General features: G+C 37.1%; 1 protein-coding gene across 15 annotated transcripts in view; it reads right to left on the bottom strand.

Annotated features, from left to right (window-relative positions):
• The window catches only part of KMT2C (lysine methyltransferase 2C), a 201,933-nt gene that overhangs the window by 95,201 nt on the left and 94,033 nt on the right, over positions 1–12,699 (bottom strand). The gene's annotated exons all lie outside the window — the stretch shown is intronic.

Here is a 12,699-nt window from a genome sequence, read left to right as displayed (position 1 = left end):
TTTGTAAAGAAATAATTTCTCAGAAAGAACTACCAATAACCCTCCAGTTCTCTAGTCAAGAGGGAATAGATTCCATCAGTCTGTTTGTAAAATATCACCCACACCTTTCTGATCCAGTTAATCAGTCTTTTTTCTTTCCTGGATTCATTACAGTCCCTGAAGTACTGTAACATGCTTTTGCACTTTTTTACCAAGGCAACAATACTTTTTAAGGCTAGAGCACAGCACCGTAAGATCTGGAGTAAACTGAAGAAAAAACAGGTCAGTGGCTCACAGGAAGGCATACATAACATACATCAACAACTGAGCTCAGGGACTCTCATTTTTTCATAATAAAAATATAATACTAACACTGGTATGTTTGATTACTAACTCAGGTGTCAAGTAACATCTAAATATGAACATAAACCAAATCAAAGAAAAGTTACATACTGCATCTGCTTAATTCTTAGAATACAGACAATATTTATTACCGTAATTCTTCTCTGTTTCAAAGCCTGGCATGAAATAGTGATACTACAAGTCCACAGATATCAAAACCAGCCCATATGAAAATACAAATCACAAAGCTGCCTGTGTTAGCAGCTATATTGATATTCTTAAAACCAGATGAAATTAATGTCTTCAGCAAACTATCTGCCTGCATCACAACTCATGGACAAGACAAAGGAAAAAATATTAGCTTATGCTAAACACAACTGCAGTGTAGAAAGATAAAAAGCTCTGGCACAGAAATTAAAGCAGGTCACTAAGGATAGCTACTGCCATGTTTCTGTGCTACAATGCTTAGTCTAGAATTCAGATCTGCAAGACATCTCACCTCTACCCATGTGTCTGACACCTACTAGCAGCACAGAAAAGATCTATTCTGTCACTTTACTAGCAAAAATGCAGAAGAGAGGAGTGGGGGCAAGATATGCAAACAATAACACAGAGTTCCTGAAGCAGGTGAAGAAGGTACCAATAGTAATCACATCTAAGGACTGCCAACAAAACCAATATCATGCAAGAAACTTGTTTTAGGAAACGATATATTCAGTAAACACTTGCTGAGGATGCTGTAAAAGGTAAATCCTGAACTTAGATGTGAAATCATGAAAATATAGCCCAAAGCCTCCAACTTCATGAACTGCAGCTGCACATTAAACACATACAATCCACTGCAGTGTGTTGTACTTGACACTCCTACAGCCTACTGAGATGGCCCAGATTATAGCTAAGGACCAACTCTTACAGGCTACACATTTTTCAAAGATATTACTTGGTAAGAAACAGTAGGAACAGGAACTTGGGAGGAGATAAGGTCTAAAACATGTCCCAAAAGAACTGTTTAACGCTTTGTTGTATCCCATAATTAACCTGTAATAATTATCTAATTGCAAAAGAAAATTATGAAAGAACTGCAAGCACTCAAAGAATCCAACATTTACTAAAAGCTGAGAATAATGGATTAAATAGCAATATAAATGGCATTTTTAAACATCACATCTGTTTTTCAAAACCACCAATCAACAATGGTACATAAGAAATGTAAAATCAGACTATACCTTTTCCTAAATGCTATACGGATAAATGATGAAATTATTAGAAATGAGCAAACTACAGGATTACTGCAAAGCCCTGAAAAACGTTGATGTTGATTTAAGGAGCCATGTAAAGATGCTGCAAGAAAAATGGAAGCCCAAATTACATTTAATTGAACCCTTCAAACCCATCTGCTACACTGCACCGGCAATGAAAAGCATTTGGCAGCTAAGTAAAATACACACTTTAAAAACAATGTGGTATAGATCATCTGAAGCAAATAAAAAACACAGAATATCAACATTTCCTGAATTTATAAGAGAGATAAAGCAGTCTGAAGAAATAAATGCCCTAAGGGATTTTTCTGGCAACAGCTGTTGAAGACAAGAGTCACTTTTCCAGCAGGAGAAGCCAACATTTCCCTGAAACCAGGCCACGTGCTATGACCCCAGAAGAACAAGCATGCAGCTATTACAACTAACTAACTGTCATGAAGAAAGTAAGGATACAAACAGTGAAGTACATTAATTAAAAAAAAAAAAAAAAAAAAAAAAAAAGCTGTGCTAAATAAGCTCACTAACACATACTACTTTACTACTGTATTGCTAAAATAAGGCATCAGGACAGTGGGAGGTGGAAGGAAGGAATAAATCACATTGCCAGTGAAATCAAGTGTCTTTAACACACTGTATGAGGACAGAGACAGTATGGAGTCCTCAATTTCATTAGCATAAGCACAAAATAAGGTGTTCTGTAAAGGGGGTGGAAGCTGAATCCCTGTATTCCAAGGGTAGGTATAGGAAAATGGCAAGCTGTCAAAGCAAGCCAAACACTGTTTTGTTCATGCCTCAAATCATTTTACAATCCTGTTCTACAGAGAAAACTTTATAAGGTGTCACAAAGCTACAGAGATAGTTCATTACTTATTCACAGTACATTCAATAAAATAAACATCACTAAAGTACAGTCAGCAGACTAGTTTCCTACTCAGAAAGTCCTTTGTTGGTTACCGACTGTTTTCTTTAGGAAGCTCCTAGTGAACTCGCCCATGGCTAGAAAGTTCTGATCCACACAGCTCGGTGCTGTCGGTGAACTCGCTGAGGGTGCACTCGATCCCACTGTCCATGTCGCCAGCAAAGATGTTAAACAGCACCAGCCCCAACACTGCTCCCTAACGAACGCCACTCGTCACTGCTCTCCACTTGGACATCGAGCCATTAGCGGCAACTTATTCCTTATCCACCAAGTGGTCCACCCATCAAATCTTTGTCTCTCCAATTTAGAGACAAGGACATCATGCAGGACAGTGTCAAATACTTTGCACAAGTCCAGGTAGATGACATCGGTTGCTCTTCCCTTATCCACCAACGCTGTAAACCCGTCGTTGAAGGCAAACAAATTTGTAAGGCATGATTTGCCCTTAGTGAAGCTGTGTTGGCTGTCACCAATCACTTCCTTATTTGCCACGTGCCCTAGCATAATTTCCAAGCATGATCTCCATGATGTTGCCAGGCACAGAGGTGAGACTGACTCACCTGTAGTTCCCCAGGTCTTTTTTTAAAAATGAGGGTTATGTTTCCCCTTTTCCAGTCAGCAGGAACTTCACTGGACTGCCATGACATCTCAAATATGATGGATAGTGGCTTAGCCACTTCATCCGCCAGTTCCCTCAGGACCCACAGATGCATCCCATCAGGTCCCATGGCCCTGTGCACCTTCAGGCTCCTTAGATGGTCTTGTACCTGATCTTCTCCTACAGCCGGCAGTTCTTCATTCTCCCAATCCCCATCTCTGCCCTCTTCATCTTGGGTGGTGTGGCTGGAGCACATGCCAGTGAAGACTGAGGCAAAAAAGTCACTGAGTACCTCAGCCTTCTCCATGTCCCAGGTAACCAAGGTCTCCTGTTTCCTTCTAGAGAGGGCTCGTATTTTCCCTAGTTTTCCTTTTATGAATTATTTAAAACTGTCCATACCTCCTTCTACGTGGGCTTTTTCACCTTTTTCTTTTACATCTCATTTTTTTCGTACAGACAGAAAAAGGATCTAATTCTTAAAAGCAAATAGCTATGTGCTCTTTCAAATTTCATGTTAAAAGTCCCTCTATTCACTAATCCCATTGGATCAAAATATCAAATAGAGTTATACAAATAGAGTAAACGAAGAAGAACTAAATGAATTAACAGAAAAGATAAGAAAACATGATCAATCACCTCCTCTCTTTTCTAATTATATGGGAGTATATCCTCCATGCCCCTAGAATTATAGTATTACTGTCTCAGCAACTGGACAAGTAACAACCCTTAGAAGTCAGTCATTAAATAAAGGCTAAAATAATGGATTTTTAATAAATACTTACTTGTGACCTGATTAGTGCAGTAAAGTTAAATGTTAATATAAGGTACTTCAAAATGTTTTTAAAGCAAAATGTCAAAATGTTTTCACTGATTATAAACTTATTTAGCTTTCAAAAGATCAGCTGACAAAACCTATGATAACAATATGCAATTTTAATTTTATGAGTGTACCCAAAAATGCACACAAGACATCTGTCCTTAATTAAACAATTTAATGTATTACCTGAAAGAACAAAATTCAGAATGTTTAGCTACAGAAAACTGGTATCACACAAACATGTAACTAAGGAGAACTGGACCTTAACATCCTGTCATTAATGAAACCACAATGAAACATTAGTATCAACAGTGATTGATGAAATATGTTCTTCAGTAGTTCTGATAATCTTCATTGATTACTCCATCATCTAGAAAAAGCTTTATATTGCTTATAGACATGCCCTGGTTTCAGCTGGGATAGAGTTAATGTTCTTCCTAGTAGCTGGTACAGTGCTGTGTTTTAGATTTAGTGTGAGAGTAATGTTGATAACACACTGATGTTTCAGTTGTTGCTAATCCTAAATTGTTGCTTATCCTAAATTAAGGATTTTTCAGTTTCCTGTGCTCTGCCAGTGATCAGGTACAGAAGAAGCTGGGAGGGGACACAGCCCGGAGAGCTGACCCAAACTAGCCAAAGGGATACTCCATACCATAGAATGTCACACTCAGTATGGAAATTTTTGGGGGTTGGCTGGGAGGCGGGCATCGCTGCTTGGGCATCAGTCAGCGGGTGGTGAGCAACTGCACTGTGCAGCACTTACCTTTTCTTGGGTTTTATTTCTCTCTGTTATATTATTATTAATAATAGTTGTTTATTGTTGTTATTTTATTTCCATTATTAAACTGTTCTTATCTCAAACATCAAGTTTTACTTTTTTTTTCAACTCTCCTCCCCATCCCACTGGAAGAAGGGAGGAAGGAGTGAGCAAATGGCTGTGTGGTGCTGAGCTGCTGGCTGGGGTTAACCCACGACAAGACACTAATCACCATAAGCACCTCTGATGTCAAATACACAGTTTTAAGTACCATAGAGCATTTAATAGCACAATGCTGTAAGATGGCAACCTAAAAAGAACTGATGGCTTTCAACAGAACTACTGATTAGAAAAGGTAATAAATAACACACATTTCCAGGAGAACTGGAAATTACCTTCTGATTTTTAGATTTTGTACTAATCATTTAACTAACGTGGAAATTACTTAAATTTATGACAAGCAAGTCAACCAGAGATCAGTTATTTTTGTTCCTCAATCCTAACGCATACCAAATTTGAAGAAACTAAAATGTAGATCCCTCTCTTATAACCGCAATTTAAAACTATAATGTTCTTAACAGCAACAGCATGTATTAAAACTTGACTACAGTGTCTGAGTACACTTGAAGTAAGCTTAAAAGAAAAAAAAAAAAAATCACAATTGTAGAAACAGACTATCAAGTTTTGCTTCTAAAACTGTATGAAAACCCATGGACAACCGGAAGAGAAGCAATTTGGCCAAGCTCAACACATGACTGAGAAAGACTGTCTTCTAATGCAGAATTCTTGCCTAGATACTCCATCTGTCTGTAATCTGCCCAGTTATCTATACAGGAAAAAGGAACAAAGGTAAGAAGATACAAATGATGATGACTAACACCACTATCAGTGACTCAACTCATGTAATCAAGGTAGAAAGCAGAAGTCCCTTTAAGTGTTAAGATTTCAGGCTCTCTCAAGTCACTTCTTTGTTCCTCATTTTCTTCACCTTTATAAAAAATTACATTAAATAGTGTTGATACCAAGGCATATAAAAATTGGGACAATAAAGCATTCATGTTTTGCAGGGGTGTTTTTCCTCAAAGTTGATACATGTTAATAACCTGTAAGAAGCAAGTTTGCTAAATGAGATAATATTTTTAATTGAAACCTGAGCTAGATAGGGGAAAACATGAAAACCTTACAGTGCACAAATTCTTCCTTATATAACCTGAAATGTTCCAAACCCTGCCTATTCAGAAACTCCACAGAAAGGTTTGTGTGCCTCAAAGTTGTATTCTCCTCACCATTATATAAGCTAGTAGAATAACTGCATGCATATGATTTCCTCCACAGACTTTGCCTTTTCTGCTTTTTTCACACTTTCATGAGGAAAAACATTTTTTTTTTCACCTCCTCACTTTCTACAAGATTTAGGATAACGTGTAAGTTTTGACTGAGTCCAAGTTTTCCTACAGCTAACAATCAACTATATCCTTAATTCTCATCTAACTTCCACCATGACAAGGGCACACACAAGCCTGTTGTTCAGTTAGCATGTCAACAGTGAGAAGGTCAATAATGTTTAATGAAATTTAAATTGTGATTATTAGGCTTCAGCATCAGCAACTTCAGGACAAACAAGGCAAGAACAGAGATCATCAGCTTTGGTTTAAGGCTGCTTTTTGGCAGGCTCAGAAAACAGACTATTGTGCCAGTTCCATTTGTTTCATGCTCGGAAGGTCTTAAGAAGTATGTGTAGACATTTCTTTTTGTTGGCAGAGCACAGTCTGAGCCACAAATTGTTGGGAGGCTTGAAAAAAATAATTGGGGGAAACATTGCTACATGCTTGTTTTTTAATGATCTTCTCCAGGCATCTGTTACTGGTCACGGCAGAAGATACTGGGATGAAGTCAACTTTCTGTCTAATCCAGCACAGCTCCTAGGTTCTTCAATCACATATAAGGATTCTGAAGTGGCTTAAGCATTCTATAGGTTATTTCTGTGATACAGATCCTCTGTAGCTACAGCTAGCCTGGCATAACTACATTTGCAAAGCCATTTAGTAGGAACTCAGTGAGAGGAGAATTTACTGCTGATACAGTCACACTGTGCTTCCACATGGCACAAGGCTTGAGAAGAGGACATCTAAACTTCAGGCTCTAAATTCTGTATCTATATATGAGCCAAGAGTTTAAGCTCCCATTACACTTAGTAGAGACAATCATTTTATGGAATTTACTTCATCACAATTCAGTGGGTGTCCATTTTCAGGCTCCACTGACAATATCGGTCAGATCTCCATTGCTTATAATTGAAACTTAAACACAGCTCTCAAGTAGACACATCCACAGGGAGGTCTAAATTTAGATGACAGTCTTGAGCTGAAGCCTGCCTAAATTATGTTGACAAAAGTTCTCTGCTGGTAACACAGCTAAATCCACACCAAAACTTTTGTCATCATGGCACTATCAATGAAAGGATGTAAATGGGTACTGCTTATGAAGACTTCCATATAGATTATGTTCTATTTGTGTAAGTTTTCTGAATGATAAAAAGTTGAGCTAAAGCTTCACAAAACACATGCTTAAATTCTCTTAAATACTTTTGGAACACTTAGTCAAAACTTCCCAGCCATTTCTGAGAACAGAAAAGTCAGTAACAAAAACATTTTGCTCATCTTAAAAACAACCTCACTCACAGGACTTGCAATTTGGCAGGAATTTTAGTGTGGGGGATGCAACTTTTGCCCTTACCCTGCAGATCTACCCAGATGTGACCAAACTTGAGAAACCTATTTTTTTAATGTAAAACATTTCCAAAAGTTTGTCAGTGAAAAATCACAGAAAAATCTACTCTCATTGATCATGACTGATCCCCTCCAATTTCTAGCACTGATCGGACTAGGTATACCTTCTGCAAAGATTGTTTCACTCTGACAAGGATTAGAGAGAGGAAGTCTGTAATAAGTACTTTAAACCTAAGCACAATAAGCCTCTGGAATGGAAAGCAGACATCCCTAAGGTTCTTGATATTACTGTCACTTAAATTGTGTGGGGAATGACAGTATCCAGTACAGAGGCAGATGGACAAATACGGGCCAAATAGACAAAAGGGACTAACTACACTGTGTGAATGAGTCAGAGACTGGGTGGAGAAACCATGGATGGAGATGGGAACTCAGAAGGGGCAGGGATGACACTTCAAGGGCCAATTAACTAAAACTGGTCACTAAAATTGGGTGAAGAGTGATGGAATTGATGTATAAGACTTAGGAAATGGTGAAGGAACAGATCTCAAAAGGAACCTAGGGAAAAGGGAATAGAAAGGTTATGGAAAGGGGATGCAGAAGGAGGGAGGAAGAGTGGAAGTGGCTAAAAAAATCAACTTGAACAAAAAGTCAGAAGTCTGAGGCAACTAAAATTGGATGAAGACTACAAGGAAGAAAAGCATGCTGTCCTATGACTTCCAGTGATATACCACTATCACTTCACCAGCTCAAATAGCAGAGGTCCGTATGCAGTCATAAAGGTTTTAAACCGGCAGTTTGGGAGGTCTGCCTTTTACTTTTTTTCCCTGATGAAAGGAAATGATACAGACAGACAACTACAAGACAACACATGTAACACAGAGACAGAGATAAAGGAATGAACAGACACACATATGCACAACCATGACTATGTATGTACCTTAAAACACAAAAAGGACTGCAGATCAAAGATGGATTTAGTGCATAAAACAGACCTCTTAAAAGGAGTCTCTGCATTGAAGAAACCTGTTACTTTTAGGACTGTGCTTAATTTGTAGGGGGAAGAAAGTATGGATTGAAAAAAGTTGTGGATTGTTTGTGGGAGGAAAAAAAAAAAAAACAGTTATGGCAAATGGATGATCACCTGCAGAACAGTTCTAGTTTTACTTCTTTCATAGAGCTCCTTTATGATATTGGACAGGGCACTAAGTAAAATTATTCTTACTTTTTTTAATCCTTAACCTTACTGTTAAAAGCTTGGGGTTTTTTCCCCACTAAAAATACAGCCTTGATTTCTATACAGATTGTGCACTCACAAATCCAACAGAGGGAAGAACGAACTGCAATATCAGCACAACTTTTTAAGTAAGTCTGAGTATTTTTGTAACTCTTTAAAATATCTGCTAATTTGAATGGCAAATTGAAAGTAAAGAAAAAAAAAAAGTCAGGAAAAAAAATCCAACTTGGGGAAAATGGAGCGTAAGATGCACAAAAAGGCCACATTAATCCACCATTTGGAAAAATTTATAGACAAGTTATTCACATGTTTATGATAGTAGAAATATCATAGAAAAGCTTATGTGGAAATGAGTAATTCTTTCCTTTCAGCAGTATTTGAATAGTCTACACACCTATACATTGAACAACAATGAAGAAACGTAATACTGAAGAGGTTTTTTCTAGGACAGCAATGTCCATCTATGGATTGAACTAGGCACTAGCTGTCCTTCATGTGAGCATACAATTAAAGACTGCATAATCAGGCATGCACACAAAGGATATTAATTGTGTGCAGACAATCTGTCTGCCGGCATGTCTTAACTTTGTGTGGTTTTGATTTTGTAGTCTTAATAATGCATTCTTTTAACAAAGATTTTGTAGGTATATTAACCCAGTTTAACAGAAAGTTAATGTCAGCAAGAGTCACTATATATACTCAATGATAATTTACTTAATTTACAAGGTAATACTAGGGATGAGGTGACAAGGAACTCTGGATTATGTACAGACATAAAAAAATACAAGAATTTCCTGTCTTTAATACCTTCCTCATTAGTGAGCACCTCCTTAGTATTCCTTCCCCACTGACTGCAATCAGTACCTTATTGTTCATAATTCCTATTTCCTTGGCTGTTCCTAAATTGCACTCTCCAAATGGCACAGAGTCATCGTAAACAAAATCCTACATCTTCAGTTCACTAATTTTTGTAAATTGAGCTCAAATAAAGCAATTAGATGGCATACTTTGAAAATACCAGCTTGAAACATTAATATAATTTCTTTTCTAATAAAAGCTTCACATGTTTTATCTGGCTGGGGCTTCTAGCTTTTTTTTCAATTTGACTAAATTAGTCACACATATTTCTCCCATTCCTCCTCCCAAAACATGGTATCCCCAAACATTACATAACCCTTTTTTTAATTCACTAGCTACTGAAATAAACAAATAAGCCCCTTGTCTTTCCATTCTATTCCACCACTGACATTGCTTGGGCAAGCATCGTGAAGTGTGACACATTTTGACCTAGAATTTAAAACCCTGAAATGACTGGTCATACATTTAGCAAGTAATTCAACTGTTGTTCTGGGGCTCAGGGAAGGAACGATAGGAAGGGGCTGTTCGTTTCGTTTTGCAGCATGCTGCCTCAGTAGCTTGTGAAGAAAAAAGCTGCCAAATTTTGTAATGAATTCCACAGAACATTAAGTCTGATGCTTAGCAGAAGCCATAACTGTTAAGTAAATTATATCCTTTTGATGAATACCCTTATTTGAAAACAACATTGATTCTTCTAACCCTTTAGCAGTGTCCCAAAACAGATGTGCACAACTGCAAATTCTGTTTGCTTTCAGGTTTACGAAGTGTGATGACATTTTTACAATCATGCATGAGCCCTTTTACCCAGGAGTAAAATAAACCACAATAATTCTTCACCATCTGTTTGTTAATTTTGCATTCATTTAACTTCGCATTTTAAACTAATAATCATTTTCTTATAATATAGTTTGTTCCATTGGTAGAAATTACAGCTGTTCAATTAAAAAAAGAATGGTTTATAACAGTATACAGTTCCTTCTAAATACTTCCATTGCTCTTAATTATAGAGATATTAGTGCCATCAAATGGAAAAAACTGCCAGGAAATAGTGTTATGCTTTATATGTCACAGACTCTCTCAGTAAATGTACATATTAGTTCTGTTCCAGCACCAATTCCCACCTCTTTTACATTAAAATTCCTTTTCTCTACTACAAGATTCTGTGTGGTTTTTAATGTCGCTATGTGTAACAGGCTTCTTACACTCTTGAAGGAGTAAGACACAAACAATTAGATGAAGCTTCTGTTTCATATGTAGCATATAGTCACACAAAGCACAGTCCTATCTCTTCATAATGCTTTTCCTTAATCTCTAATGACAGGCCAAGGAGGTTGTGATATTTTTATCTGGTTACAGCTGAACTAGGACTAGAATAATGTCTTAAAAGCTTTTTCTCACCATGTTTACAGTAAAACAGGGAAATTCCATTCCTTTATCAAAAGCAAAACCGCATGAAATAATATGAATAATATATCAGAACTAGTGAAGGGGAAATAATTTGCATCAACACAACATGGGCCTGGAGAAAGAGCAGGAACCAGCCTGAGAGTCGTATTTTGGATTCTGTGTTACGCTCTGGACAGCACATTTTCCTGCTGCTCCACTCACAGACCAGGCTGTAAGGCCACAGTGAGGTTACAAGTCCTAAACATAGACTGTCCACATGCTAACACAGTGGAAAGTCTACTTCACTGTGGTTCCTAGGCTTAATTATTATAATCATCTACAAATAAACTCTACAAGAGACACAGGCTGCTCAGCTAATTCATGCGAGCAGTCCAGCAGTATTAGAGAGACTGTTCAGATGGTTAAAGCAATCAAAAATCAATCACTGTTTTCTAAAACTGATTTTATCTGATGGCATGGAAATCTTAGCATCAGATGATCACCCTAATTTTGTGGTAGTGTTAAGATAACAATGCTGTCACAGTGCTGGGATGAATACTTTACTAAAAACACCCATAAGGCAAGAGATGATTTACTACAAAATGGATTTATTTCAATTAAAGGAGTTCAGTGAAGGCTGAAAACCACCAAGCTGTTGCATAAGACCGTAACAGTGTGCTCACCTACAGAAATTAACTTCCAGAAGTACCAAACACAACAGGCTCATATAAAATTAAGAGTGGAAGTACAACCATACGTTACTGTGATGCTCAGCTTCTTGTCTTACCAGAATCTTGAATATTCTGACCTTTTAGTTCCTCAGATGAGTGAGCATTGCTGCCAGGTCCGACCTTTACTGGGGGATTTATCCATCACAGTATTTTACGTCTGACAGAAAGCAAACATTCTGGAGGTGCCCAAGGCACATTCTGATGTGATGGATGTATAACGGTAAAAGTCTTCTCAACAGTTCGCTATCTATTTCAAGTTACTCTCATTAAAAAACCTCACCTGGTACAACATTTTGAAAATATGAAACTCTTATCTATTCAACGTATTAAACCCATTTACATTTTGGAAAATGAACATTTTCCTCACAAAGCTCAAAGAATGATGATAGCAACCGAACTGTCTTGTATCATTTCTTTAAAAGTCTATATTCCTTTTAAAGGTTTATGATTTGTCAACACATCTCCCTGGAAATACCATACAAATAACACCTAATATTACCATAACAACCTGCAGTAATTGAAAGGAAAAAAAACACAAACAAACAGTATTTGCTTGGATACTTGTCAGCAGTTTTTTTAGATCCAGATTCACTATTTACTCTGTAGAAGCTGCTGCTCTTACATGTTTTTTGCAAGGCAATTTTATACAGAAGCAGAGTGAGTGAAATTTTTTTAAACAGAAGAAACTATTATTCTATGAATTAAAAATTGGAAGTGAGGTTAGATGTGGTAATACCTGCAGTTTTATAACAAAAAAAAAAAAAAAAAAAAAAATTGCCTAGATTGCAGATTGAATACATGTATTCTCACTGTACCTGAAGCAAGATCATGTCACTGCAATATATTTCGGATGTATCAAGTTGTTTTATCAATGTTAGATATTCTAGGAAGCAAATATTTATTTATTTCATAACAGCTACTCCTCCCTCCTCCCCCAATATACTGAAGAGAAACATGGCATCTTTGAAAGAATACATTGCTATCACTGATGAAAAAACACACTGCTAAAAAAGCTTTTGGGAAGTGCTGATTTGAGAACATGCCACTTCATCAGTTCTTCAATTAATATTATTAAATAGAATTCTTA

This window comes from Tyto alba, unplaced genomic scaffold, assembly GCF_018691265.1.
Source record: "Tyto alba isolate M040663 unplaced genomic scaffold, T.alba_DEE_v4.0 Super-Scaffold_38, whole genome shotgun sequence".
In the NCBI taxonomy this organism is placed as follows: Eukaryota; Metazoa; Chordata; class Aves; order Strigiformes; family Tytonidae; genus Tyto; species Tyto alba.
The sequence above is the reverse complement of the archived record's forward strand: the minus strand, read 5'-3'. Positions and strand labels throughout refer to the sequence as shown.